The sequence below is a fragment of the Equus przewalskii genome, chromosome 15 (assembly GCF_037783145.1).
Source record: "Equus przewalskii isolate Varuska chromosome 15, EquPr2, whole genome shotgun sequence".
Taxonomy (NCBI): Eukaryota; Metazoa; Chordata; class Mammalia; order Perissodactyla; family Equidae; genus Equus; species Equus przewalskii.
In genome coordinates, this window is record NC_091845.1 from 33,162,494 (window position 1) to 33,190,041 (window position 27,548).

The window sequence follows — 27,548 nt, forward strand, 5'->3', positions numbered from 1 at the left end:
GAGGCAAGTGTTAGTCATGTTCCCCAGACTCAGGACACACCGGGCACTTATTCTAATGAGAAGAAATTAAAGAATTACTCCTTACGGTGTAAGCATTTCCTTGCCCAAAGAAGAAAGCTTTTGGGCTTTGGCAAAACAGGCAAAATATTTGACTCTTTTCCATTTCTTGTCTTATATTAAAAATGAGGTGGACCTATGGGTTTAGTCCATAATAAAATTACTTTATTTTAGTGTTTTGATTTTCAATGACTTTGAGAATTAACAAAGAGGGTTATAAAAATAACTACAGTGGAGTAACCCTCCAGAATCTTATAAGCCCACTACCATTTATGTGGACATGGCAAAACACAATTATATTTACACACATACACCTGCACATATGTACGTACACTCACACATACACTTACACTTGCTTACTCACAACTCACACACAGAATGAAGAAATTTAGAGGTTTACTATATTTTAAAATAGAGCAGTAAGCCTCATTTTGGTTTCAGAATTAGTAAATATTAATTTGTTCACACATCCGTTCATTCTGGTTTTGATGGGTACAATTAGAGTCAAACATACTTTAGTCTTAATATAGGAAGAAACTATCTAACCTTTTGAACCATTCGATAATGAAATGGACTGCCTTGTGGTCCTCTCTCACAGAGAGGATCCAAGCAGAGGCTAGCTGGCTCAGGGAGGGGGAAGCTGGCTCAGAATTTTCTTCCATTTAACATTGTGCTAAAATCTAATGTTTCAGGTGCTTTGAGAAGGTGAGCAGCATCATCAGTGACGCTCCAGCATTTTGGCTTTTTTCTGGAACCCTCATTTTCAAGTGCACCTGCTCAGGGAGGTAAGGTATGGTTTCCAAGCTCCCTGTTGTCGTCAAATACAGGGTCCTCCTTCCTGCTTTAGCCTGAAACACCTGCTAGAAAAAAATCCAGATGTGCAGTGTATGTTTGACACGTCCTGAGAAGGGCACGTGTCACTCTAAACAACATCTGACGTGCATCATGCTCCAATAAACTTCATTTTTGAACAAGGTCACAGAAACAATGAATTTTGATCTTTACTCACAGTATAATTTTGCTCTTAAAGAGAAACAACATTTAAAAAGTCATGCATCCCTTTCTTATTTTTAGGACTATTTTGCTTGCAAATGTTTCCTGGCTAGCACCCAGATTTTTGTGTGAGTTCTGAAACTTTGGAAAGAACAGCTTTTGAAAGTCATACTGGCAGTTGAGAAACTTGGAAAGTGGAAACAGCATACAGCCCTGACAACTGAATTTTACTGTATATCAGGAAGATGATGCTTCCATTTACTGAGCATTTACTGGGGTTCTGGCATGGTCATAGGGACCTTACATGCAATTTCTTATTTAATTCTCTCAAATCACCTATGAGGCAAGTACTATTAATCCCCCCTACCTTTTTTTCTGATGAGAGAACAGGCTTAAATGGGTTACGTAAATTGCCCAAGACCACACAGCTCATAAAGGGAGGGACTAGGACTTTAATCCACTATTTTTTGACCGTAAAGCCTAACCCTAATTCTTTATTACAGTTGCTTCATGTCTGAGAAACTGCATGGTGGAAACACTGGGTATCAGATCTTTAGACAGAGTCAAATTTTTTTTTTTTTACTTTTTTAAAAAAATTGCAGTAATACTGGTTTATAACATTATATAAATTTCAAGTGTACATCATTCTATTTCTATTTCTGTGTAGATTACATCATGTTCATCACACAAAGACTAATTACAATCCATCACCATACACATGTCCTTAATCACCCCTTTCTCCCTCCTCCCTCCCCACTTCTACTCTGGTAACCACCAATCCAATCACTAGACAGATTCAGATTTAATAGGAATTGTACTTATGGTTCCAAGCCTCAACAACTAATACAAATGTAGCCTCCTCTCAACTTCACCTAAACATCCCTCTAATAAACAGAAGTTTAAAGACCCTTTGAATGGATGGATGAGTTCAGGTTTACTACTAGGCATGCAGGAGAACTGGGATGCATAAGGCATAGTCTTATCATCCAGCAGAGGTGATAATAAATGGCACAAATTATTCTCCCTACGGTAGATACGATGAGTACTGCAAGGATGGCTGGGGAGTAAGTGCTACTTAAACTTCATCAGTGCTGGCCTCTCATTTACATAACAATCATCATCATTCCTGATGTGGCAGCAGCTGTTCAAGTTGAATATAATTTTCTATATTTATCACTTTTAAAACCTTCTTGTATACCTGGCTCTAGTAAAAGGTCACAAACATTCATTCATACAGTGAACTACCATTCAGCCATTGAAAAGGGAGAGGGACGTGTACTGACAGGGAAATTGTCCCTAATATACAAAATTTCTGCTGAATAAAATCAAATTGCAGTAGAATATGTATAATAGGGCTCTCTTGGTTGCAAGGGGCAGACAACCACAGAGAATAGCTTCACTGAGAAATGGAACTTACTTATGGGTCCAGCATAGTCATAAGAACTAGAAGGATGCTGGAGTAGCTCAGAGAATTGAAGACAGTGCTGCACAAAAGAGCTTTGGGAATGATGGGAACTTCAGGGTCCTCAGCAGTGGAATCAGGGACCTGAATGTTCTCAGGGCCAAGACTTGCTTTCTGCCTCTTATCTCTGCTTCTCAGTGTTTGCAGCTTTTCTATAAGAGTGGAGCCATGGAGCTACCAACTCTGTTATTACATTCTTACAGCTCTTTGCTGAGAGAAGCACAGAGCTCCAGGTGAAAAATCCCAGGAAAGGATTCTAATTGACCTGTGGTCCTGTGTCTGGCCCCTGGAGCAATCACTGTGATCAAGGAGGAAAGGTGATATGACAACTTCTGAAGCCAGAAGGACAAGGTCTAAAGCTAGAAGAGGAACAAGGAATACTGAAAGACAAAAATCATAATTGGGCCCAATTTTTGTTAAAATATACATTAAAAAAATCCAAGGGAATATACACCAGGCTGTTAAAAGTGGTTGGTTGATTCTGAGGGTAGATTTTCACTTTTTCTAGAATGTTTGAATTTTATTTTACAACCTGCTCCTCTTACTTTTGTAAGCTAAAAAATTTTTTTAAGATTTTCATTAAAAGGTTAGGTAAAAAAGGTCCTAAACCAGTAAGCTCTTTGTTCAGTTGATAATGTATCTCATTAATCAAACCCGGGAGCAATCATTCTAAAGCTGTTGCCAATTTGGTACATATTTTTATCGTTTAAAATAACTTGCTTTCTTTCATTATTCTCCTCCAAGCAAATTAGTTCTCTTTCATTTAATTGTGTAGTGAAGGCTTTTGTTTGGAAAAGAACTCTGTTTTTGAGAGCTGGTCCAATGCCTGTTTCAAGAAATGGACAAATTTTTGGCAAGATAAGTTGTGAAGCTTTGTACTGTCTATAAGAATTGCTTCGTGGTAGAACATTTAGTAATCTGAGCCACTTTTGTAGGTGGTAGGATATGTACCTAATGCTTGGAAGGAAAACCAGCACCTTCTCCTGTTTTCTGGGTCCATGCCCCTTCTACCTTTATCTAGCATTGGCCATTGTCCTAAGGCAGGCTGATTAATGGGCCCATCACTTACATCTTTGCAGTACAACTGCAGATTCCACTCTTCAAATTACATTAACGACTCTCCTATTACTAAAATATGACTCATACTTACGGAGTACTCAGAGCATTTATTCAGTCATTTATGTCAGCGACTTTCCAAATATGTAGCCTAAAGCAGGTATTCCGTAGACCTGGGGTCCTCGGGTTAAGTAGGGTAAACAAATCCATTTTGGTCCCAAGAAACATGTCCAGGTGGCTTGTCATCCTTTCACAACAGGAACCGACCCTTTGGTAGGTAGGTGTTTTTCTCCTGCCCTTGGAGGCTCCGGGCTGTAAAGATAACAGATGCATGCAGGCATTTTCAGCAGCGCAGGACTGTTGTGCTGGAAGCAAGACATCAGGAAGTCGGCAGTAAGTTAAAACTCCTAGTGTAAGAAATTCTAGTTTGGAACCCCAGGGTATACAGTCCCTCTAATTGAAACTCCAGCTCTTTTTTCTCTTTGTTTCCTTTGTTCCTCAGAAAGCGGCAATAAAACTTTATTTACGAAAACAATCAGCCAGCTCATGGGCTGTAGTTTGTGGATTTCTTTTTCAAAAATTTTATATTAAGCTGATTTACCTTGATTACCAAGATTTTGGTGCCTCCTTAAATTTTGTACCCAAGGCTAGTGTCTCCATTGACTCACCCTGGTCCTGGCCATTTAGCATGGAGTTTCACAGATTCATTTAAAACTCCTGACAATGTTACATGTAAATTTAACACTTTTCCTTAACATGATCAACATTATGGGACAGAGGCCACCACTTCTTGTGTGATCTAAGGACTTTACCTGCACGGTTTTATTTTATCCTTATCACAGCCACATTAAGAAGGAACTGTGAACTACTCCTATATTACAGATAAGGAAACTGAATTTCAAAGTAAGAAACCTGTCTGAAGACATACAACTATTAAATGCTAAACTTTTGCTACTAGGGAGGAAGACATAAAAAAGGTTGGCCTTGGGTCTGGCCCGGTGGCGCAGCGGTTAAGTGCGCACATTCCGCTTTGGCGGCCTGGGGTTCACTGGTTTGGATCCCGGGTGCGGACATGGCACCACTTGGCAAGCCATGCTGTGGTAGGCGTCCCACATATAAAGTAGAGGAAGATGGGCATGGATGTTAGCTCAGGGCCAGCCTTCCTCAGTGAAAGAAAAGAGGAGGATTGGCAGCAGATGTTAGCTCAGGGCTAATCTTCCTCCAAAAAAAAAAAAAAGGTTAGCTTTGCTATGTTACTGATATTTCAAACACCTTTCATGTTTCAACACCCTTCTCCCAATTTTGTTGTTTTTCTTTCATTATTATTATTATTATTATATATTATTATTATTATCAGCTTGCTTAAATTTTTTTTTTATAAATTTTTTTTGGGGGGGGGCAAAGAAGAGTGGCCCTGAGCTAACACCTGTTGCCAATCTTCCTCTTTTTGCTTCAGAAAGAGTGGCCCTGAGCTAACACCTGTGTCCATCTTCCTCTATTTTGTATGTGGGATGCCACGACAGCATGGCTTGATGAGTGGTGTAGGTCCATGTCTGGGATCCTAACCCATGAACCCGGGCTGCTGAAACTGACTACATTGAACTTAACCACCGCGCCACAGGGCTGGCCCCTAGATATTTTGCTGGGTCCTTTCACCATTTGCATGGAGAGAGAGGCAGACAAGATTCAAGGTAAGAACTCTTCATGGGTTTCTAGAATCGATGAACTCTCCATAATGCGTTTAGCTTTTTAGAAGGAAAACACAATGGTATTAGAATGTAACTGCTTTAGTAGCAAAAAACACAAGTCTAAAGGAGCCAGGGTTTGGGTGAAGCCAAAAGAAAATGTGAGCCTGCAGTATCTTGAAGGTTTTAAACCTGCATCTGTAGTTACTCCTCTCCTTGGGGCCTTCCTATGGGCCTTTTCCACTATGAAGTTGTTCTTGAAAAATGGGCATGGTAAAAAGTCCTTTTAATTTTACAGCTTTTAGCATAATTTAAAATGTGCTAATGAGCTCCCTTTAAATAGCCAAGCCAGGGAGTGCGGAAGGAAGAGGAGGCACAAGGGATGGGCAATAGCTCATGGAAAATACCTCATAGAAGCAGATACAGGCCAGGCTTGGGGCTCAGCATGGCCATCTGCCACATCCTTCTAGAAACAGAGTGAGGAATTCCCAATGACTGTAACAATATCTATTTATGAGCTTTCCCCCAGGTTTGTTTTCTTTGGGGAATCTGGTCACTGCGCCAGATTCAGCCTTTGGTTTCTAGTGGACTGGAGTGACGGGCTTCGTCTGAGCATGGGGAAGTTGGCTTTCCAATTCAGGGAGTACTTGCAGCTGCAAGGAAGAGAAACTTGCTCAAGTTACCTGAGACAAAAAAAAGAAAGGTATGTATCTATTGGAAGGACACAGGGGCCTCTCATGGAACCCAAGGACAGCAAGGGTGGAGAGATTTCATGAGTGCCCAGAGTTATAGAAATGGAAAGTTATTGGAAATCAAGGAACTAAAGAAATCGATCTAATTTTACATTACATGGACTTTTTTTTTTTTAAAGATTTGCACCTGAGCTAACATCTGTTGCCAATCTTTTATTTTTTTTTAATTTTTCTTCTTCTCCCCAAAGGCCCCCAGTACATAGTTGTATATTCTGGTTGTAGGTCCTTCTGGTTGTGCTATATGAGATACCACCCCAGCATGGCTTGATGAACGGTGCTGGTCCACACCCAGGATCTGAACCAGTGAAATCTGGGGCCACTGAAGCAGAGCGTGCAAACTTAACCACTCGGCCATGGGGCCACTCCCTACATAGACTTTTAATTAACATTTTTGCAAGCCCCTAAAAGATTTGTATGCCTTGAGATTACAAATTTACAGAAACTGTAAATGGGAATTAATAAATGTTTAATTATAAATGTCTACAAAAATTAACTTTATGGTTTTTCACATTTACAAATATTTCATTCTGTTTCAAAACAATTGTAGGTTAGATTTTCTTCTCATCTCACAATAATTCTTGGGTTTGCTTGATCATTAGGGAAAAATGATAGCCACAAATGCATAAAATGAATTAGCCAAATAATTTTAAAAGCAAAGTTAAAAAAACTTCGAAAAATTTCCACAGAAAAAAGGTATATATTTTAATGGTGTTGGATTTTTATATATTTGCTATGATGCTTAGGGCTACAAAGGTCTTAAAACATTCCTGGTAAAGAGAATTGGCTTAGATTGGCTTAGCTGAGCCAATAGGTTGGCTTCCTAAAGGTCAGGTGATTATTTCTTACCCAGTCAACTGTGGTGGTGGTGGTGGTGGCTGGTCAGTTAATTGGGTCTTTTTCTTTTATGGCAGCCCAATGATGTTTCTCTTAAACTAAAGTCGACCCTGTTAAGAGATGTACAAATGACTTCGTGCCTAAGAAGAACAGATAATTGTGAGTTGTTTAGGGATTTTGTTTCTTATCTAACTAGATTCTTCCAATGGCTAATGACTGCTCTGGGTTATTCAGCCATGCCCATGGCTCTAATTACCAAATGCGATGACTCTTGTACACTGTCTTCATCATATATCTCTCCTCTGAGCTCAAAGCACATTGAGATAGCCACCTTCTGGATATCTCCATCATGAGGTCCCTGGCACCTCAAATTCAAAAAGCTCCAACTGAACCAATAAATCGTTCATAAATTTTCCATAAACCTGTACTCCCTACCCCACCTTTATTTCCAGTTTTAGTGAATGGCACATTATCCATCCACTTGCCCAAACCAGACTCCCAGGAGCATTCTTGGCTCCTTCCTCTTGTCCCACATCCAATCACTCACCAAGCTCAGTCGATTTTGCCTTGTTGATACTGAAGGCAGACTGCCTGGTCCTACAACTTCCTAGCTGTGTGGGCTTGTTAAGTTACTTTATCTTCTTGTGGCTCAGTGTCTTCATCTGTAAAATAGGCATAATAATGGTATCTTACAGATTGATCATGAGGAATAAATGAGTTAATGCACATAAACTGCTCAGAACAGGGCCCTGCACATAGCATGGGCTATATAAATCCTTGTTCTTCTTTGCAATTGCTGAATTAAAAGCGAATGCAAAAAATCCATAATGAACAAAATATTAAAAGAGAGCAAGAGAAAGGTTGTTGCTGTTGTTTTATGACCCTGCATCATTGTGTAACAAGAACAGTTGTTTCCAACCCATGCTCAGTTCCAGGGCCACTGGGCCATCATGTCTACTCACTGAGCAGGTTTATGAGGTTTGACAGTGGTGAGAGAACTGATTGGGCAATATGAGCCTTTAGATACAGTCGTGTTTTTTCATTGTAGAGATTTTATTAATTTTTTCTACTTGATTAAAAAAATATATAGGAGTGCACAGTTTTCCTTTTGCTTTAGGCTCCAACATGGCACTGGGCAGAGCTGACAGAAGTGGCCGATGGGGTGGATATATGGTATAAGCAAAGAAAGAAATCAGAGACACTCCTAGGTTTGGACCTGAGCAACTGAATAAATGTTGATGTCATTGATCTCTTGGGTGACCTTGGGAGAGAAGAAGCTTGGTACACAAAAATTCAGAGTCCCGTTTAGGACAAATGAAGTTTGAGATGCTAGTTAGATACCCACACTGGGGATATCAAGTAGGCAGTTAGATATCCACATCTTTTAGGCCTTTAGGATTCTCAGTTTCCATCTATATGGCTGTCTATTCTCCTGCCTGCAGACCAGCTTCTAGAGCTCACTTCTCAATAACTTTGGCATCATGGTTTTGGGTGCCACAGTTCTGATTTGGGCCACCACCATTTACAAGCTCACCATTCAGTCTGGCTGACTCATTCTCATGGCCCAGTTTCAAATACTGTGGAGAGAGCCTGTGACAGCCCACCCAAGGGCAAGTGCCCACAAAGATCCAGTTTCCTATGGCTGGGGTCACAGAGCATGGAGGCTGCTGCTCTGGGCTGAGTACAGGATAGGGTAGGAAAGTTGGATGTGGCAAGCAAATTTGATGACATTTCTTCAGGAAACCTTTTCTGGACCCCAAGGAGAAAGGTTGGCTGTCCTTCCTGCATGCTCCCAGAGCTTTGTCCCTTCATAAGTGGTAGTATAATGGCCTGTTTTCTTGTCTGTCTCCCTTACTACACTATACAGTCTTTGAGGGCAGGGCTCTGAACCCATAGGAACTAGTACAGAGTAGATACTCAGTAAGTATTTTTTGAGTGAATGAATATATAAGAAGAAATGCCTGTCATAAAAGTGCGCTCCCTCTGGCTTGCTGGAGAAGGGATCACCATAATGGAGAAAGATGTGAAAAAAATAAAATAAACAAAGCAAAATGAAACAAAAACCAACAAAAACCCGGAGCCAAATAACAGGTTTTATAAAACATAGCATGTTTTATAATTATCTGTCCTCAGGAGTAAGATCCTACAATGGCTCCTTGCAAGCATTTTGAGCTCTGCATGTGTTTGTATGTACACACACACACAAACGTATATTTAAACATAAAGTTAGAGAATGTTGGCTCTGGAAGGGATCTTAAGATCCTTCAGTTGAGCTTTTTAATTTTAAAATGAGAAAACTAAGTCTGAGAGAGGGTAAAGATGACTTAAAATCCCCGAAACTTCCAGTCCTTGTTCTCCTGCATAAAGTTGCTTCTGTTTAAAGTGATTATTCTTAACTTTTTCAAGGGATCAATATGAAAGAAATCTGTTGAGAACCACAGATCTTCTCTCTGGGGGGAAAACGTACATTGGCATATAGATAAGACATTGTCCCTATAAAGTCCAAGAATTCCGTTTAGAACCAAACCATCAAAGGAACAGAGAATGAGTACCCAAGAACAGGGAACTTTAGGCATAGATTTAAATACATTCTTCGCTGGGTATGTTCCCTGACTTTTCTGAAAGCTAGTAAACATCTTACAGAGTTTCTGTGAGAGTAGTTGAGAAAATGTAAGTGCTGTACATAGGAGGTACTCAAACAGCCACATTTCAAAAGATGGGATTTAGGACTTCTCAGAGAACTCTCAACAAGGCTTTTTTATATATAACAAGTCTTTTCAGCTGAGGCTGTAAAGGATGCACTTGGAAAACTAAACACAACAGGTGTAGCTTGATTTTGTCCCCTGGAGCAATCAGGTCAACAGAATGAGTGCCAATTTCTTGGCGACTGAGAGAAAAAAGAGGACGAGGGCAAAGAGGTCTCAGGGGCCATGAGTCTGTGAAAAACCTTAAATACCAGAGGTGTAAAAAGAAGGCTTAGGGACAGGGCATTTGGGCTGGAACAGGAAGACATCCTCCACTTTCAGGGTCCATTTCCTTCATTTAACACTTTAATTCCCATCAGGGGAGCAAAGGAGTCATCCCCAGTTTTTGCGCAGATTCTACACTTCTGCTCACCCAGACATCCCACGGCTGGATTTGTTTTATTTGTCTGAGCATCCCAGCAGGAGACATTTAGATCTGGTCACTGAAATTGCTGGAAGCAGACTCATCAGGATAGGAAGGAAATCACTACTCTAGTCCTGCAAATTCACTACTCAGGGAGAGAGACCAAATCTGTAGATCCCCTTGACGTTTCGAATGCCCTTCCTAATGTAAAATGCTAATTGCTGGGGCTTCAGACTTGCGTGGAAGCTTTTTCCAATGAAAACTTGTCCATCTCCTCCTGCACGTCATCTTGAGGTGTGAATGAACTCAGACACCATCTTTCTATCTTAAATTGGACAATGCACGCACATTGCAGGGCACAGAGGAGGCAATGAATGAATGATAACTATGATGTTTTCTTTTTCGCTCCCTTCTTCATCTTCCATTCTCTTTTCCTTGGGGGAACAAGAAAGTAAAAACGTTATGAAATTCCTTCACCTTCCTAAAGAAGATTAACGGGAGGGTGCCAGAGTATGGGAACCTCGACCCCTACTCGAAAGCTTAACTTGAAAGATAGTTGCATTCCCTCCACCAAGCGTCATCCCTGCCTCTGTCGCCGAAGCCACCTGACTAGTCCCGGGAGTGCCTGGCAGCCTTTGCGAGTACGTGGGAAGGGGCGTCGAGGACACGAGATGGGGACGAGTCGCTTCGAGACGGCGGCGTCCTGGGAGGAGGCGCTTCGAAGACACCCGCCGCCCGCTCGCCGCCCGGGCCGGGCGCTCTCTGCTGCCCCCCGTGGAGGCGCCCGCGGCCCAGCCCCGGCCCCCCCAGCGGCTCCTCGGGAATGCTGGGAATGTGAGTCAGGGCCGCGGCCGGCGAGCGAGCGCGCCGAGCGGCCGGGCGGGGGGCCCGGCGGAGCGCGGCGCTGGCAGTGCCGCGCGAGCGCGCGTCTCGGGACTGCGGCGGGTGCCGCCCCCTCGGCCGTCCGCCCCGCCCGGCCCGGCGCCGGGCTCCGGCCCTGGAGCCGTGTCTCCCTCCGTCTCTCCCTCCCTCCCGCCCCGCCCCGCCCCGCCCCGCTCCTCCTGCTCCTCCCGCTCCTGCTCGCTCGGGCTCCGGCTCCGGCGCCGGCGCCGGCTCCTCCCGGCCGCCCGGGGCCAAGGCGACGTGAGGTTGTAAAAATCCATGTGGGACGGCCCCGGGGCGAGCATCGGAAAGGTGAGACGTCGACGCCGGGGCCGGGGCTGTTGGGCGCCCGGCTCCCTCGGGGCGCCCGTGCCTGGGCATCCCTCGTGCGGGTCCCCCTCACTCGTGGGGAGCTGCAATGCGTTATCGGGGGGAGCCGAGGGGTGAACCATCCGCCTCCACGGGGGCTTTCTGGGGCGGGGGAAAGGATGAGGCGGCCTAAGGGTGGATTTACCTTGATGTAGAAACCCCCGGATTGGAACAAGTGCACGGCTTCCTCCGGCGCGCGGGCCACCTCCCGCAGTCCCTCTCCGGCAGCCAACCTCACTGCCATCGCCTTTCTTTTCTCCGGCTTCCCCTCTTTCCCCTAGCTTTGCCCCTCTTCCCCAAGGGGTAGGGTGTTCGCAGGAGCAAGGGTCTCAGGGAACCCCAAGCAGAACAAAGTGGAGAGAGGTGGAGCCCCAGCACAGGGGGTGGGATGCCTGGCTGCCTCAGTGGGCTCCGAGGGGAGCGTGTTAAAAAAAATCCTTGTCAGGGGAAATGAAGCCTGGTTTATTGGGGAGGGGTAGGGGGTGGTGGTGTATGAAAAGGAATAGCATGTGCACCTATTAAACTGAACGACATTCCTTCCCTCCTCCTTCCTATCTCCGAATTATACAAGAAAAGAGATACTTAGAGGGGTGTACCTATTTTTTTTTTTTTTAATTATACTGTCCGAGCCTTTGAAAGATCATCTTAGGACAGTGAAGATTAAGGGCTGCTTTGGTGCGGGATAATAAAACAGCGCTCTTAAACTCTCCGATCTGCCCTGCCTTATTTATATTGTACTTAAGGGTCTCTGTTCTTGCCAGAGAGGGAGGGTCCGCTCTGTTACGAGCAGATCCACATCGATTTTAGGCGGCTACCTGCCTTTGCTGGATGAAAGGCAATTTACTCCCGGAGCGGTGAATTGTCAGTTCCCTCTGTGATTGACAGCCACACCTGCCACTTATGTGGGCAGATCGGGGACCGGTGAAGTCCCGAGAGCCAATCAATGCTTGGGAGAGGAGGGCAGCTCCCACTTGTCATGGTTAGTTTCCTGGTTGGCTTTTTAAATCAGTGGTTTTACTTAACCATTGGTTTGCACCAGGTATGAGGTTCCAGCTGTGAGAGGCAGACAAACGGAAGAAAACTCTTCGAAAATGGGCTTAGAAGCAAGTATGCTTGACTTTGTCTCCCTCCCTCGCTGCTTGTTTATTAGTTGTAGTAGTTGGGAATGCTCAGGCCATTGGCTTAAAAATGAAAATGAAATGGATCTGTGTAAAGAATGAAATGGGGGCGGGGAGGGTGTTGGGCGTCTGAATTGTCCACCTATTTCTCTAGAATTGCAGGCTCTTTTATAAGAGACACCATTTACTGTTGAGCTATCTGGAAAAGGGTGTGGCACTTTGTCTCCTATGGTCACTCTTGTCCTTGTAAAGTCACATTGTTTCTCAGTATACAGTACTTGGCTGTTGGCTGTATTGGATGGATTTATAGGATATTTTTGAAGCAGGCAAGCATGCTTTATTAGGATTAGCACGAACAGAAGGGATCCTTTTAGTTTTTGACAGCGTAACTCAACTTCTGAAAGTGAGGGCTGCCTGCTTCACTTCTGGTTTGGATGTCAGTTTGGAGGTGGCAGTGGGATCAAGCCAGATCCTTTCTGGAGGGTAGAAGAATTTGCCTTTAAGGTGAGTTTGCTGCTAAAGTGAGCCATCTTGTCGATCTGCTTCTGTGCTTTAGTAAAAGCCTTGCACAGTTTGGAGGGGGTGGTATTTGGATCGTAATGCAAGCATGGCTTTCACCAGCAGGACTTTCACAAGTGGATGGATTGTGAGTGGAAGGACCAGATCCTTCACAATTCTCTATTAGTGAAAGGCTTATTTTTCAATACCCTTCTCTCTGAATTCAGTAGAAAAATTGCTGGTTGATCTAGAGAGCTGTCACCTTATAGAAGCTGTACCTGGATGTGAACGTAAATCTGTGCATTCAGCATTTCATGAACAGATTGTGAGCCAGAGTACTGATTAGGATGGTCTTCACGTTGGAGCCAAGTTTGTCGAGGTAGTATTGTAACTATTACTATTATCATTATTAATTGTATTGCATATGCTAGCACTTTGCTGAGTACTTTACATGGGTTATCTTTTTTAAAACTTGCAGAGCCCCTATGAGGTAGGTACTATTATTATCTCCAAACTATAGTTAAGGAAAATAAAAGGAACTAAATATCTTGCCAGTTTAGTATGAGAGTGAGAACTTGAGCCCAGGTTTCTCTGACCCAGAGCCCATGACCTTGGCTGTGGCCTTGAAATAAAATTTTGGTTGTGCAGTTTGCACGTATCCTGTCTGAAGGGTTGGCTCTCTCAGCATGCATGTTCTGTTCAGAGTCCACTGCAATGTTGATTGTCTTTGCACTGTCCTATTTGCCTTGCCACTTTGAAGGCTGTCACTTCCACTAATAGGCAAATTTAGTAACTTTGTATGTTATGTATTTCTAGTAGGTCAGCTTTGGCCATGGAAATTTGGTTCCAAACTTAACGATGATGACTTAAAAGAAAATAAAACAAAACAAAATTTACATTCTTCCATCTTTCTCAGTACCTTGAATTTCCGGTTAGAGTTTTGAATAGGTCTTGGTTGAATATGTGCTCTTAACATCATTCCATTGACTTTTTATTTTTTGCTAAAGAATTGGAATTTTGTTTTCACTCACAAAGAGACTCTTTTTCATTAGTGATTAAATATAATTGTATTTAAAAATTATTCTATTAAAATAGTATGGTTCTCTTGTTTTATTCTGTTGGAAAAGCCGTAAGACTTAAGCCTTATCAGTATCTTCCCATTGGTGAAACTCAAGGTCAAGCTTTGCCAAAACAAGTATCCTAAAAAACGAGTTTAGATGAATGGTATTGGAGTCCACAAATTCATCTCAACAGATAGTTTTTGACTTTGGTGAGGCCGACTTTGTACAATCTACATTTCTGTTCTTTTTTAAGATTGGCACCTGAGCCATCTGTTGCCAATCTTTTTTTTTTTTCCCTTCTTCTTTTTCTCCCAAAACTCTCCCAGTACATAGTTTTATATTGTAGTTGTAGGTCCTGCTGGTTGTGCTATGTGGGATGCTGCTTCAGCATGGCCTGATGAGTGGTACCATGTCCATGCCTAGGATCCGAACCGGTGAAACCCTGGGCCACCGAAGTGGAGTGTGCGAACTTAACCACTAGGCCACGGGGCTGGCCCCTACATTTCTGTTTGTTTTACTAGGACATCCTTTAACACCTTTTATCAGCTAAGACGTTAACATTTTGGCTGTCATATGAGAGACCTACTTGCCAGCCAACAGTTCAGTTTCAGCAATATTTATATTATTCCTTGATACTTTATTGTGTTTATCCTTATTTTAGAGAGATGGTGACACAAATGGAAAACAGAAAAGCACTGATATTAATGATAATGTAGGTCTCATAAATTTAAAACAGTTGATCCAAGGGGCTGGCCCCATAGCTGAGTGGTTAAGTTTGCGTGCTCTGCTTTGGTGGCCTGGGGTTGGCTGGTTCAGATGCTGGGCATGGACCTACACACCACTCATCAAGCCATGCTGTGGCAGCATCCCACATAAAGGAACTGGAATGTCTTACAACTGTGTACTGGGGCTTTGGGGAGAAAAAAAAGAGCAAGATTGGCAACAGATGTTAGCTCAGGGCCAATCTTCCTCACAAAACACACAAAAACCAAAAAACCAAACCAGTTGATTCAAAGATAGAAATTGTTGTGTATACCAAAGGCAGAGATTCTTCAGCCTGTTCTTTCTTATGTGAAGAAATGGAAGAAAATGAATGAATATGTAAGAAATGCTGAAATATATCAAATGGTAAAAGATACATTAGTCAACTTTGGCTGCATAAGAAAACTCCCTGACTTACAGCAACGTGTATTTATTCTCACACTCCTGAGTCTTTAGGCTGATTGTGATTTGGCTGGTCTAGGCTGCACTCCGTGGGGTGGCTCTGCCGTGGGCTACAGGTTGGGCTCTGATCTGCTCCACATGTGTTTTGGGGCCCAGGCTGAAGAGAGGGCAGCTACTTGGTGCGTGCTCTTCTCATGGCAGATAACTGCCTTCAAGAGTCAAGCCATATTGCACAGCCAATGTCATTTCTACTAGCGATGTTTTTGGATACAGCAAGTCACATGGTGAAGCCCAACTTCCATGGGTAAAAGCAGACTCTGCACATTGCAGGGGAGGAAATGTTTGATGAACTATAATCTAAACTCCTACAATGTATAAAAAGTTTGGTGTGATTAGAGGATTTTATATTTTTTTCTTCTCATCCTTGGGGAATGCAGTTTTCATTCCCTCAGCCCATCGCTAGCTTTATGGCATATAAACCTCGTGTTTAACTTTTGCATTTCAGGAATATACCATGTTTGATTCTAGAGGATTCACTGTAAAGGCAGGTATGAGTGTGTACATGAATTACTTAACTTATCAAGACACTATTTATTAGAACCTACTGTGTTCTAAGGGACTATGCTCAATGGAGTGATGAACACAGGAATTTGTGTCTGATGGGGGTCTTATCACCACAGAACTTATTATTGGGAGTAGGTGTCAGGAAAGACTTGTTGGATGAAATGGCATTTTCCTGGACCTTGAAGCAGGGATAGTTTTGGAGATACAAATAGAGCAGTGGATGTAGTAGAAATTTAAGGAGCACATCTGGATATAATGAGTTTATTCCATTTGGTCAGAAGATAAGATAGGTGAATAATAACCACCATAAGAATAATAATAATAGCAATAATTATAGCTTAACTTTTATTGAGCAGTTCACTGTGTGCTAGGTACTGTGCTTAGCACTTTACCTAAAATATCTCATTTAGTATTGGGATAGACATTGCTGATTGCCTATCCAAGGTTCATTTTCTCCTTTCTAACTAAAAGAACCCCAATTTTGTTTGAGATGGGAGTATGCCCATCTCACTTTCCCAGACTCTCATACAGCCTAGAGTGGCCGTGAGACTCAGGTCTTATAATGATGTAAGTGGATGTTGTTGGACAGGGGCTTTCCTGAAAGCTTAGTGAGGAGGACACACTTGGCTGGTATGCCCCAATAGCCTTTGGCCCCTTTCTGCTGGAAACAATGGTGCAATGCCTGGAGGGGCAGCAGCCACTACAACAACACAGATAAGACCATGTGTTAAAAATGGCAAAGCTGGACCTGGAAGGATCCTGGTCTTGATGACATTATTGAGCCATAGTACCAGCATTGCATAAAACAAATAACCACCTTACTCTTAAGCCATTATTTGTTACTTGTAGTCAAACATAATTCTCACTGATACATACCTTCTCAAGAGCCTCTCAAAGTAGATACCGCCATACCTGTTTTTCAGGTGAGAACATTTAAACTCAAATTAAGGAACTTGCACAAGATCTAGGATTCATTACTATGTCATTTTGACTTTCTGGCCCATCATCCTGCCTTTGCCTGGGCAGTATAAGTACCACAGCAGAGATAATGTTGGAAAGTAGGTTGGGGTAAAGTTGAGGAGGCAACTGGATTCCAGGTTGAAAAGTTTTATTTCATGGGCTGGTTAGTATAAAAGGATTTGAAAAACACAGAGACTGCAGGTTGGAAGACCACTGAGGCTTAAGTACGTGACACCCAGTGCTTTAGTGTGAATGAAGGTGGAGGAAAGCTAGGCACAAAGCAGAGCTGGGAACATGAGAAGAGATTGGAATTGAGTGAACACAAATCGAAGTTGGCTGTGAACCTCTAATCTTCCGAGAACAAAACGAAAGTCTCCTGAAGGTTAGTGTTAACTTCTACTAATGGCTTCACATTTGCCTGGAAGTAGGGAATGAGTAATGTAGAGAATTGCTAATGGGATGTGAATCATTATTTGGTGCAAAAGGGTAGGGACTTCTACTTATCATCCATACCATTTATTGAACCCTTGACGACCTTGAAGGACATGATTTTGGTCTGTGTCTGGCTCCATTGTGCCAGTTAAAGGTAGCAGACATAAAGGGTAAGGCCAGAGGGTGGTACAATGGTACAGCAAGTTCCGTCAATGGACTTTCAGTTATGTGTAGCTTAAGGATGGGGATATGTTCTGAGAAATGCATCATTAGGCAATTTCATTGTGTGAACATCGTAGGGTGTACTGACACAAACCTAGATGGTGTAGCCTGCTATGCACCTAGGCTCTATGGTACTAATCTTATGGGACCACCATTGTATATGCCATCCATTGTTGACCAAAACATCATTATGCAGCACATGACTATTTCCACATCTGCTAAACATTCCAGAGCTTTCTTAGGGCTGGGGAGGGGTCACTTTAACTTCCTGGACCTCCCTTATTTTTCTCCTCTTTCTGCTTTTTTAATCTGTAAAATAAAGGATTTGGTTTATATTAGTGGTTTTCAAATGTTTTTCAGCTGTAGACACTTTTTTTGTTTCCTAAATAAAAGCTTATCTGGGTCCTCAGTATATTTATGGAAAAAAGCAGAGTTGTTCTGAAAATGCAAGGTCCAGGTTTATGTTGTCTGAGATGTCTTTGGCTTTGTGTTGAGGCTGCTGCTCTCAAATGATCCCTACACACCCTCCCAGGTCCAGGATTATGTGAACCTTCGAGCTGTCTAGATGTTTTATTTGAGTGTCCTCTTTAACAAATCTCTTTGTTATTCCACAGCTTGTTGTGTCTTAGTATCATCTGTGGAGAGACTGTTAATGTTCCCCATAGCCACTTTTTCTCTCCTTTCTGGCATACGTTGAAAGTGACTTGTGTCACTTCTAGGCTAGAACATTCAATTTCCAGAGTGAGACCGCCCAGTGCTCTCTTCTGCTGTGATGATCATGGAAGCACGAGTTGAGAGGGAGCCTCCATCTGGCTGGGTCCCTGAGTCACGAAATGAGCAAAGCTCCCAGTCAGCCGGCATTGGACATATAATGTGACCAAGAAATAAACCTTTGTCGTTTTAAGCCATCGAGATTTTGTGATTGTTTGTTTATGCAGCACTTTTCTTTTCAGCTTGTCCTTACTGAGAGATCATCTTCTAGCACATCTGCTGAACTTAACTTACTTTTTAAGTGTCTTCTGGATCAAACTGAATTGTGGCCAACTTGTCCTTAATTTGTGCTTAGGAAAGCAGCAGGCAGGCATCTACATCAGCCGTCCATGCAGGTCTTTGGACTAATAGATTCTTTGAATTGGAATACTTATGCTCAATAACATTTGTTTTCATGTTAAAAAAAGTCTGAAGATATATTGTGTAGTGTTCCTTACTTTTCTTTATAAGAAAAAAGAAAGCTTTTACTTTAATGCCCTGTTGCTTTTTTAGGTAGTAGAATCTCAGTGGCTTGGGAGAAATGATGGGAGTAATGATTATCAGTTACCATAATAATGGCTGCTATTGATTGAGTACTCATTCATTGACTTGTGAAATATTTATTGAGCATCTACTATGTGATAGACCCTGGAGATATAGAGGTGAACCATAGGTAGTTCCTCACTTGGAGCTTACATTCTAGTTGGGGGTCATGGATAAGTTCACTCTGTTCTATGAAGGACACCATTTATTGAGCATTTACTCTGTCCTAGGTGCTTTATATCCCTCATTTCATACTGCCTATAAAAGAAAGTGTCTTCTCCCCATTTATAGAAACTGAGGCTCATGGGATTTGATAAGCTCTGTGATGGCAAGAGCTCTTGCCTTTTGTTGTATCCCCAGTGCCTAGCAGACTGTTTGACACATAATACATGCTCAATAAATATTTGTTGAATGAATAGAAGAATGTACTCAAAGTTAATGCCGTGGCAGAGCCAGAATTTGAGCCCACATTTGCCTGACTCTCAAGGCTGCTAAATTGTTGCTGGACATAGTAGAAACAGTATGTGGCCCCGTGATTACAACGGAAGCAACAACTGAGCCCAACCAGACTCAATGCCAAAGGCACCAGGAAGAGCCAGGCTGCCTTTCTTTCAGGGCTGGGGCTGAGTCCTCTGCGTGATTTGCTGCTCTGCCTGAGCCAAGGAAGCTCAAGGCCACTACCTCACTGACTTAATTGCTGATATGATTGGTCACCCATCTTTTGGGCCAGTTCAACTTCTGCCCTAGCTGGATTCCTTTAGCACTTGGCTGGCCCGGTTTCCCAGAACTGCACCTCAATTTCTGCTTTTAACCTTTTGGGCATTCTTTCTCCACTTCTATCTTCCAGCTTTGTTACTTTGAAGTTCCAGGAAATCTCTAGTTGCTGGCATCTAGTGGAGCACTCAACAAAATTAAAAAACAAAGTGAGAGAGAGAGAGGGAAAGAAAGAAAGAAAGGCAGCCAGCACTTTCAGGAAGGAACTAAGTGATTCCTTTTTCTTGGAAGTCAATATTGAGATTGCGGCCCCAGTGGATGAGGAATACAAGTCAGGTCAGAGGGCATCTCTGGGATATACCTGTAGATGGAAGACCAGTGACAATCTTCCTAAATGCCTTATACCAGCAGCTTACTTTGCCATGGCTTGTTCATCAGATTCTACATTTTGCCCACTTAATTCTCTTGTATGTGTGCATGTGCGTGCGTGTGTGTGTGTGGGGGTCTAATAGCATTCCTTCTCTTTTCCTGCCTTACAGCTTTCTGCTTCTAAAGGTAGTTGTCATTCCGTGATTTCAGAATATGAATGAATTGCAGGCAGCAAAGTGCATTCCCCGTAAATGTATTAAGAGCAAAGTATTAATTCAAGGCAACTTCTTAGTGGCTCAGAAAACAAGAGCTTAAATGGGAATTGAGCAATGTGACTGTTCTTTAGGAATACTCTCAGATCCTTATACAAACCATGCAAGACATTCCACTAAAATGGTATGGCTAATTATAGCAAAAAAGAGCAGGGTTTTATATAAGACATTAAATCTAGTTGTGTACTGTTGTTACTTGTCCTTAGCAAATTTCTCTGAAACAAGGTGGGTGTGGTCAGGGTGGGAAGTTCATCCTCAGGTGATTGAAAGTGGATTTGGGAGCTAATCTGGGGCTGGAGAACTCCATTGTGAAGGTAGAAGGTTGAGCGGTTCTGTAAGATACAGAGTTGGGCTGGTACCACGATCTCTGGTTATTTTCTCAGTGACACTGGTGGGCACCAAACTCCTACCAAGATGGCTTTCTTGTACCTGTTTAAGGCAGGTTAACCTCACTGCCTTCCTTCCAGCTGACTCCAGACTAACTGTCATCGCCTGGAGGAGCAAGACTGTGGTTCAAAGGGCAGGATCGTAGTGGAGGCGTGTTGTTGATTCTTTCACGTTTGGCTCCCTGAAGAGGGCTTTTGATGTGTTTTCTTTTCTTCTGGCGATATGTGTTTTTTCTCTCCTTCCAGGTACAGTTCCCTGCTATCCCTTCTTTGTTTCCCATTTTGGCTCTTTAGCCATCCTGTTCCTGAAGCCTCTCCACCGGGGAAAGCAGGACATTGGGTAGTGAATGGGATGATAGCTTGGCATTCTTAGGGGTTTGTTGAAAATGGGTCCTGTTTGATGATGGGTAGATACAAAGGCAATTAAGTTTCAGTGACTGCTGTTCATCAGGCTTGTGAGCACGGAGCAATTAGCAGGGGTACACATGGGAAATTTTTTACACAAGGGAAATCTGTCTTAGGCTGTTTTTTTAAGGCTAGGAGAGAACCATCTTTTCATATGCAGGCTTTGAATACATTGACAGGCCACCTTGAATTCAACAACATGAATAGTTGCCTAGAATAACTTCAGAGCAGATTCTTTTGGATGTAGAGATGTGAGCCCTGACCTGCAAGTCAAAAGACCTAAGTTCCATTTCTGGCTTTGCCACTAGCTTTCTCCTTCTTTGGGGATCTCTCTTTCTTAATATGTATCAAAATCATCTGGCCCTTTTCCAGATCTAAAATGGTATTTTTTTACAACAGTTTTTCATGCAAAGTATCAACTAAGTACTTGTCATTTTATTAGCTATTTTATTGTAGAAAACAAGAATGGCGATGTGCTTTCATGATGGACTTTCTTAACAGAGTTAAGCCATTGTATTATATATTCATCATATGTGTGTGTACTTGCTTCATGCCAGCCCTCTGCTGGCTACAGGGGTTGTGACTGTCAACAGAGCAGGTGATTTTGAGGGGCTCAGGAGTTGTGGCCTCTTGTGGGGCACCAGACAAGCAAGCAGGCTGTCATAATGGGTGCTTTTATGGGGAAGCACCCAGGCTATCATGTAGGACGTAGGAGATTGATGGATGAAGGATGAAGGCAGGCTTCTTGAGGAAGGTTACATCTAAGGTGAGGTGGAATTAACTGGGGTGGGCTTGGTTCTGATGGTACAAATAACAGGGAATGGTCCAGGTTCAAAGGTGAGCAAGATAATGGGAGATTTGGGGTTTGGGGAGGTAAAAGTAGACCTGTGGAGCTGGAGATTAGCTAGGCTGGAGGTGGGGGATGGTAAGAGAGGCCAGAGAGAGTGATAGGCATGAAGACCCGTGAACCACTAAGGAGGTGAGGCTTAAGCTTAACCATCAAGGGGTTTCAGGTAGGGGAATAACACAACCAGAGACCCCGAATTTTCTTTATTCTTCTTTCATTCCACTTTCATTGCAATAACTATGTGATTTTTGTGCTGGTGGGAGTATGGGGTTTGTTGGTTCACAAATTGGCCCCCGTACACAGAATGCAAAAAGGAGGCAGACCACTCCACATTGGTAGGTGGCAGTTTAATAAACAAGGGAACTTACATATGAAGCTTGTCTTGGCAGCTGTAAGATGAGTAGTTCTCCGCACCTGCTCACCAGAATCTTCAAAGTTTATATAGAGGCCTTAACTGGGTTCAGTCATGTATTCAGGGCAGATGGTCTCAACAACACCTTACTCTCTCAAGGCTACATCTTTGAAGTGGCTCTGGCTATGGGAACAGTGGGCGGAACATATATTTGAAGGACAGGGGAGGGGGTGAGGAGCCTCAGATTGCCCAGGTCCAGCTCTTTGGTCAACCAACGGTCATGTCCTTTCGATGACCTTCCCCAAGAGGGTTTGAAATGGGGTGAGGGAGTGGAGGGACGACTTGCAAACCAATAGAAAGATTATGAATATGGCATTGGGAATCCTAGCAGTGTCTCTTCTTATTTCATTGACTAAACACAATTTATGCAGCCTTAAAAACTTTAAAAGACCATTTTCCAGGTGAAGATGCTCCTGAGAAAAGATCTGCAGTGGGACTCGACACTGCCGGTTGATTTTGAGAATCTCTCCAAATGTCACCTGGAGCCAAGTTCTTTCCAGTGAATTTTAAGCAGAGCACAGAGAGTATGGATCTTGTTTTAAAATCTTTGCAAATGTTTGTGGTCAATGAATGGAATGGAACTGACTTTGTTAGACCAATAGAGGGAGATACTAAGCACGTTCAAGAATTATCTCGTTTAATCTTCACAATAACTCTATGATCCAAGTGTTATTTATCATGGCGAGGTAATTAACATTTAGAGGGGTTAGGAAACTTGCCTAGGTGTCTTAGTCTAGCTTCTCCTAGAAGCAGACCCTGAGACAAGTATTCTAGTGCAGGTAATTATTTGGGGCATTCAGGGAACACCAATAGGTGAACAAATATATCAGACAGCGAGAAGAAGGCAGCCAATAGATGGGACATTATTTGGTAAGCTACTACAGTGGCAAATGGAGTTTAATCTCACAAGGAAACTCTGGAGATAGTGTATAACACCAGGCTTAGGATGATCTCACGTGAAGGGTGAGGGCGCAGGGGTATCTAACCAACAGCTCCTGTCCGTTGTTTTTTTCTTTTATTTTTTAAAATTTATTTTTATTATTTTTGTTTTTTATTGTAGTGAAATATACATAACTTCAATTTACCATTTTAACCATTTTTAAGTGAACAGTTCTGTGACAATAAGTATATTCACAGTGTTGTACAACCATCACCGCTATCCATCCCCAGAATTTTTGCATCATCCCAAACTGAAACCTTGTTCCCACTGAGCAAAGACTTCCCATTCCCTCCTGCCCTCACACCGTGGCAACCACTATTCTGCTTTCTGTCTCTATGAATTTGACTATCTAGGTACCTCATATAAGTGGAATCACATAATATTTGTCCTTTTGTGTCTGGCTTAATTCACTTAGTGTAATATTTTCGAGGTTCATCCATGATGTGGCATGATTCAGAATTTCATTTTTTTAAGGATGAATAATATTCTATTGTATTTATATACCACATTTTGTTTGTCCATTCATCCATTGACGGACATTTGGTTTGTTTCTACCTTTTGGCTATTGTGGGTAATGCTTCTATGAACATTGATGTATAAATATCTCTGTCGGTTGTTTTTGAGGGTGGTTAATTCCCTGTCACCTCCATCCTGCCCCATGTAAGTGCAGAGTAGTTTTCCAAGGTTCAAAATAAGCAGAGATGCTGATATTGGCAGTCCTTTGGGGCACTCTAAAATGTTCAAGTCAGAGGCACATTACTAGGACACTTATCTTCTGCTTACAAGGTCCTTACCCAAGGAAATGGAGAAGCTGGGATTTGAGTCTTGGACTCTTGACTCAAAGCATATGCTTTTAACTGCTGGACATTGAGCTGCCTTTAATTACAAGTGTAATAGTACTGAGATATGAAGATAAATGAGACATGGTTATTGCCTTCAAGGGCCTATTAGGGTTGAATCATCTGTCTTGCAAAAGACTGAAGGGAAGACAGAGGCATCACTTGGTGCAATCTGGAACTCACAGAGCCATTGTATGGTGGAATCACAGGTAGCGGGTGCATGGATCCCCTTTGTCTTGACACCCTGTGATGGGGCATGCTTGGGCTAGGCATGACTGGACTCTCCATGGGGTTGTGCTCCAGGAACGGCACTCACACATGTGCTGACCATTGGAGTCATGAGTTACAGCCCCATCCATTGATGCTTCCTGGCATTCACTTGAGCTATTTGCACAACTATATCATCTCAGCAGGATTTATCCTCCTTTGAGCCTTTTTGACGATTGCCTTCATCTTGATGTCCAAGCATCAGGAGCCCCTATTTATTAGCAAAAAAATTAGGGCTCAGGAATGAGAAAGAGAATGCATTTGGAGGCAGTTAAAATGGTTGGTTTTGTGTCCCTGTGTCTGAAAAGATATCATTTACAAGTGATTTGCATTTATCTACAGACCTAACATGAGATATTTTGTCCCTGAAAGGATGACATTACCTAGATTGGTGGCAAAAGGAGGAAAGAAATCAGAGGTAAATCACTGAAAAAATGCTGCCCTATATTTTAACCTGAATGTTAAATATTTGTTTTAGCATGGCAGCTGTGGTAGCTGGGTGTGGTAGTCAGATATTCCTAGGATGTGCTGAGATAACAACCTCCAAATCTCAGTGGCTTATTTCTCTCTCATGTGTTGTCTGTCTGTTCCACATTGTCTTTATTTGGGGACTCAGGCTGAAGGAGTGGTCCGTTTCTTGGATGGGCCATTCTCATGGTAGAGAAGAAAAAAAGCAATGATTTGCACTTAAGATGGCTCTCATAGCTTCTGTTTGGATATGGCATGTGTCACTTCAGCTCACATTGCATTCAGCAAAACAAGTCATATGGCCCAGCCTGATGTCAGTGGGGCAAGAAGGATTCTCCTCTTATGGGAGGGAGACAGGAGGGATGAGCCAACTAGAGAGGGACAGTGAATATTTTGAACAAATGATGCAATTTACAGCACTGGCTGAAATTTTACTCTCATATGTAAATTACTTAGCCGTCTTTTAAACCAGCTAATCTTTTTAGATCCATTGCAACCTGTTTAATATTGTATTCTTCTTGTATGCATAAGGAAGTAACATATTGTACTTAAGGGTCTAGTTCTCTTCCTGGGATCCATGTAAAACCACATACATAGCTAGTATTATTATTCCTAATAATTCAATCAATTTTACTATCTTTCAAGAACTGATCATAGAGATTGAAGGGAACATTAAGGCTCAGAATTTGAATGCCTTTCATAGTCATGTGTGAAATAACAGAGAACAAAGAATTAATTATTAACAACAGGATGGTCATCTTTTAAGAAAACAACACAATGTGTTTATATTTAATATTGATGATGATGAAGGTTGTTGTATTGAGTATTTATTAAGCTTCAGGCACTGTGCTAAGCACTTACGTTTTCTCTAATTTAATAATGACTCACCTTATTTTTGTGAAGTTGTCATTGTTACTTCTGAGGCCATTGTTACTGAAGTACTTACTGAAGCTCAGAGAGGTTTGTTAACTTGCTCAAGGTTAAACAGATAATAAATGTGAGATTCAGGACTCAAATCCAGAATATATTTAATCATTTAGCCAAGGTTTCTCAAAGGTGAATGAGAACCTTTTTAAAGAAAATAATTTCTTGTAACCCCAGGGTTGACTTAAATTATTGTTATTGTAATAATACTTCTAATTGTATAAACATAAAGCTGGTGAGGTTTTATTTATTTATTTTTTTAGCTCCTTCTCCTTTATAAAACCTAAATCAACTTAGAAATTAAGTATACTTCATATTGCTAATTCAAATAACATTAATTTAACTGCATTAACTAAATTGCTGCTTGTTACTGGAATATGATGCCAGCCATTCTGGGCAGGTTCCGTGGCAGTCAACTTGTCAGGCCTGCTGTGAGCTGGAGGATGGCTCAATTCTCCCACCATATTCGTAATAGTCAGCTTCTGTGAAACTTTGATTCGTGCTGAGGAATGTGACATTCCTTACCTTTCACCAGGTGAGAACACATCATTTAGATTCCCAAGTCCATCTTTGTTCCTTCCTCATCGACTCATGGTGATTCCTTAGGGTACAGCTTGTTGCTCAAACTCAGGGGCATGGCTGCTGTGATGATCAAGAATATCTTTACAGGGGCTGGCCCGGTGGCGCAGCGGTTAAGTGTGCACGTTCCGCTTTGGCGCCCCGGGCTTCGCCAGTTTGGATCCCGGGTGCAGACATGGCACCGCTTGGCAAGCCATGCTCTGGTAGGCCTCCCACATATAAAGTAGAGGAAGATGGGCACGGATGTTAGCTCAGGGCCAGCCTTCCTCAGCACAAAGAGGAGGACTGGTGGCAGATGTTAGCTCAGGGCCAATCTTCCTCAGCAAAAAGAGGAGGATTTGCAGCAGATGTTAGCTCAGGGCTAATCTTCCTAAAAAAAAAAAGAAAAAAGAGTATCTTTACATTATTTGTTTTCAGATTATTGAAATAAAAACAACCTTGAGTTCTCATGAGATTTGTAAGTTCTTCAATATACTTGACAATGGATTTGCTCCTTCCTTCTCAGTTCTTGCCCAGGTTAAAAAACTGGATTTTCTCTCTCTCTGGTACTACTGTGTCTTTCTTTCACAGGACTCTCTCTTCTGAGATCACATCCTAACACTCCCAGGAAACCTCTCATCTGTTTCCCCTTTTCACAATAAGTAGAGTTGTTCAAGTAAACCTGAATAAAGGGGCTAAGGCTCCCTTTTGAAATGGAGGGATTTGGGTCTTTGGAAGATCAGAAACCATATGACAGATTTCTTCTCTAGAAATATTTGTTGACATATTCTATAGAGGTAATCAAAAATAGATTTGAACCATGTCCCATAATTTCCCTTTTAATGTATTTTTGTGTTAGATAAGCTTGACCTTATCCGTGCACTGAGAGATTTAACTCACTTACTCGATAACTTAATGCAGTTATTGACTCTCATTCACTGTAATTCCAGTTTACAGGGAAGTTTCTGAGTCCCTTTCAGCACCTGAACTCGGCCCTTGCTGAAGGCTCATGCGGCTCCTCCATGGTGATCAGTCATATTTTTGAGAGGCCTCAGAGTTAGGATATAACGTTTATTTTCCTCTTCTTTCTAGAATATATAGATGAGTACCTGCCTCTGAAATTTGCACATTTAAGCCATTTCCCATGCCTTGCTATTGATTGTTGTCTTTTTTTAAATATCTTACAGTCTTTGCTAAAATTTTTCCTTGTGTATGTGATTATGTGTATATTCTTTTCTAGTAAAGGGCTATTTAGACATAATTCTTATGTGTTGATTTTAAATGTAGAAAAATTTTATATGATTGGATTTTTAGGGGCAAAGGTAGACTTGTTTATCTTCTACTTTTCTATCATTTTCTCTGAAACATCTGTTAGTTGACAGATTGAGGATTTTTTAGTGTAAGACCCAATAATTCCTGAATATTTTTTTTGTAAGTACACTATAGCTAAAGCTTTACCAATTGACATTTTATGTTTGCAGATTAAAGGAAATGCACAGATGTTTTAAAAACGAATCTGAAAACCTTATTTATCTCTTCAGTGCAACCAGCTTAATTTGTTACATTTATGAAACTTTATGAGGCAATGAATAATGTTATAATCAGCATATTATATTAACTGTAATTGTTTTTTAATT

At 42.0% G+C, this 27,548-nt stretch overlaps 1 protein-coding gene and 1 long non-coding RNA gene across 32 annotated transcripts in view; one reads left to right on the forward strand and one right to left on the reverse strand.

The window, feature by feature from the left end:
• Window positions 1-486: 486 nt before the first annotated feature.
• On the reverse strand, window positions 487-11,665 carry LOC139075928 (uncharacterized). The gene is made up of 4 exons (XR_011526915.1): window positions 11,344-11,665; window positions 7,387-7,501; window positions 6,852-6,949; window positions 487-3,880 (listed from the first exon to the last, which is right to left on the reverse strand). It is a non-coding gene; the product is annotated as an uncharacterized lncRNA (long non-coding RNA).
• ERC2 (ELKS/RAB6-interacting/CAST family member 2) overlaps window positions 10,829-27,548 on the forward strand; it is a 904,903-nt gene continuing 888,183 nt past the window's right edge. For 20 of the 31 annotated variants that reach the window (XR_011526902.1, XR_011526903.1, XR_011526900.1 and 17 more), the window contains exon 1: window positions 10,857-11,141. The gene's annotated coding sequence lies outside the window, so the exon portion shown is untranslated. Of the gene's footprint in view, window positions 11,142-12,167; window positions 12,306-27,548 lie in introns of those variants that run through there. The other 11 variants (XR_011526912.1, XR_011526913.1, XM_070574931.1 and 8 more) reach the window with 3 other exon arrangements.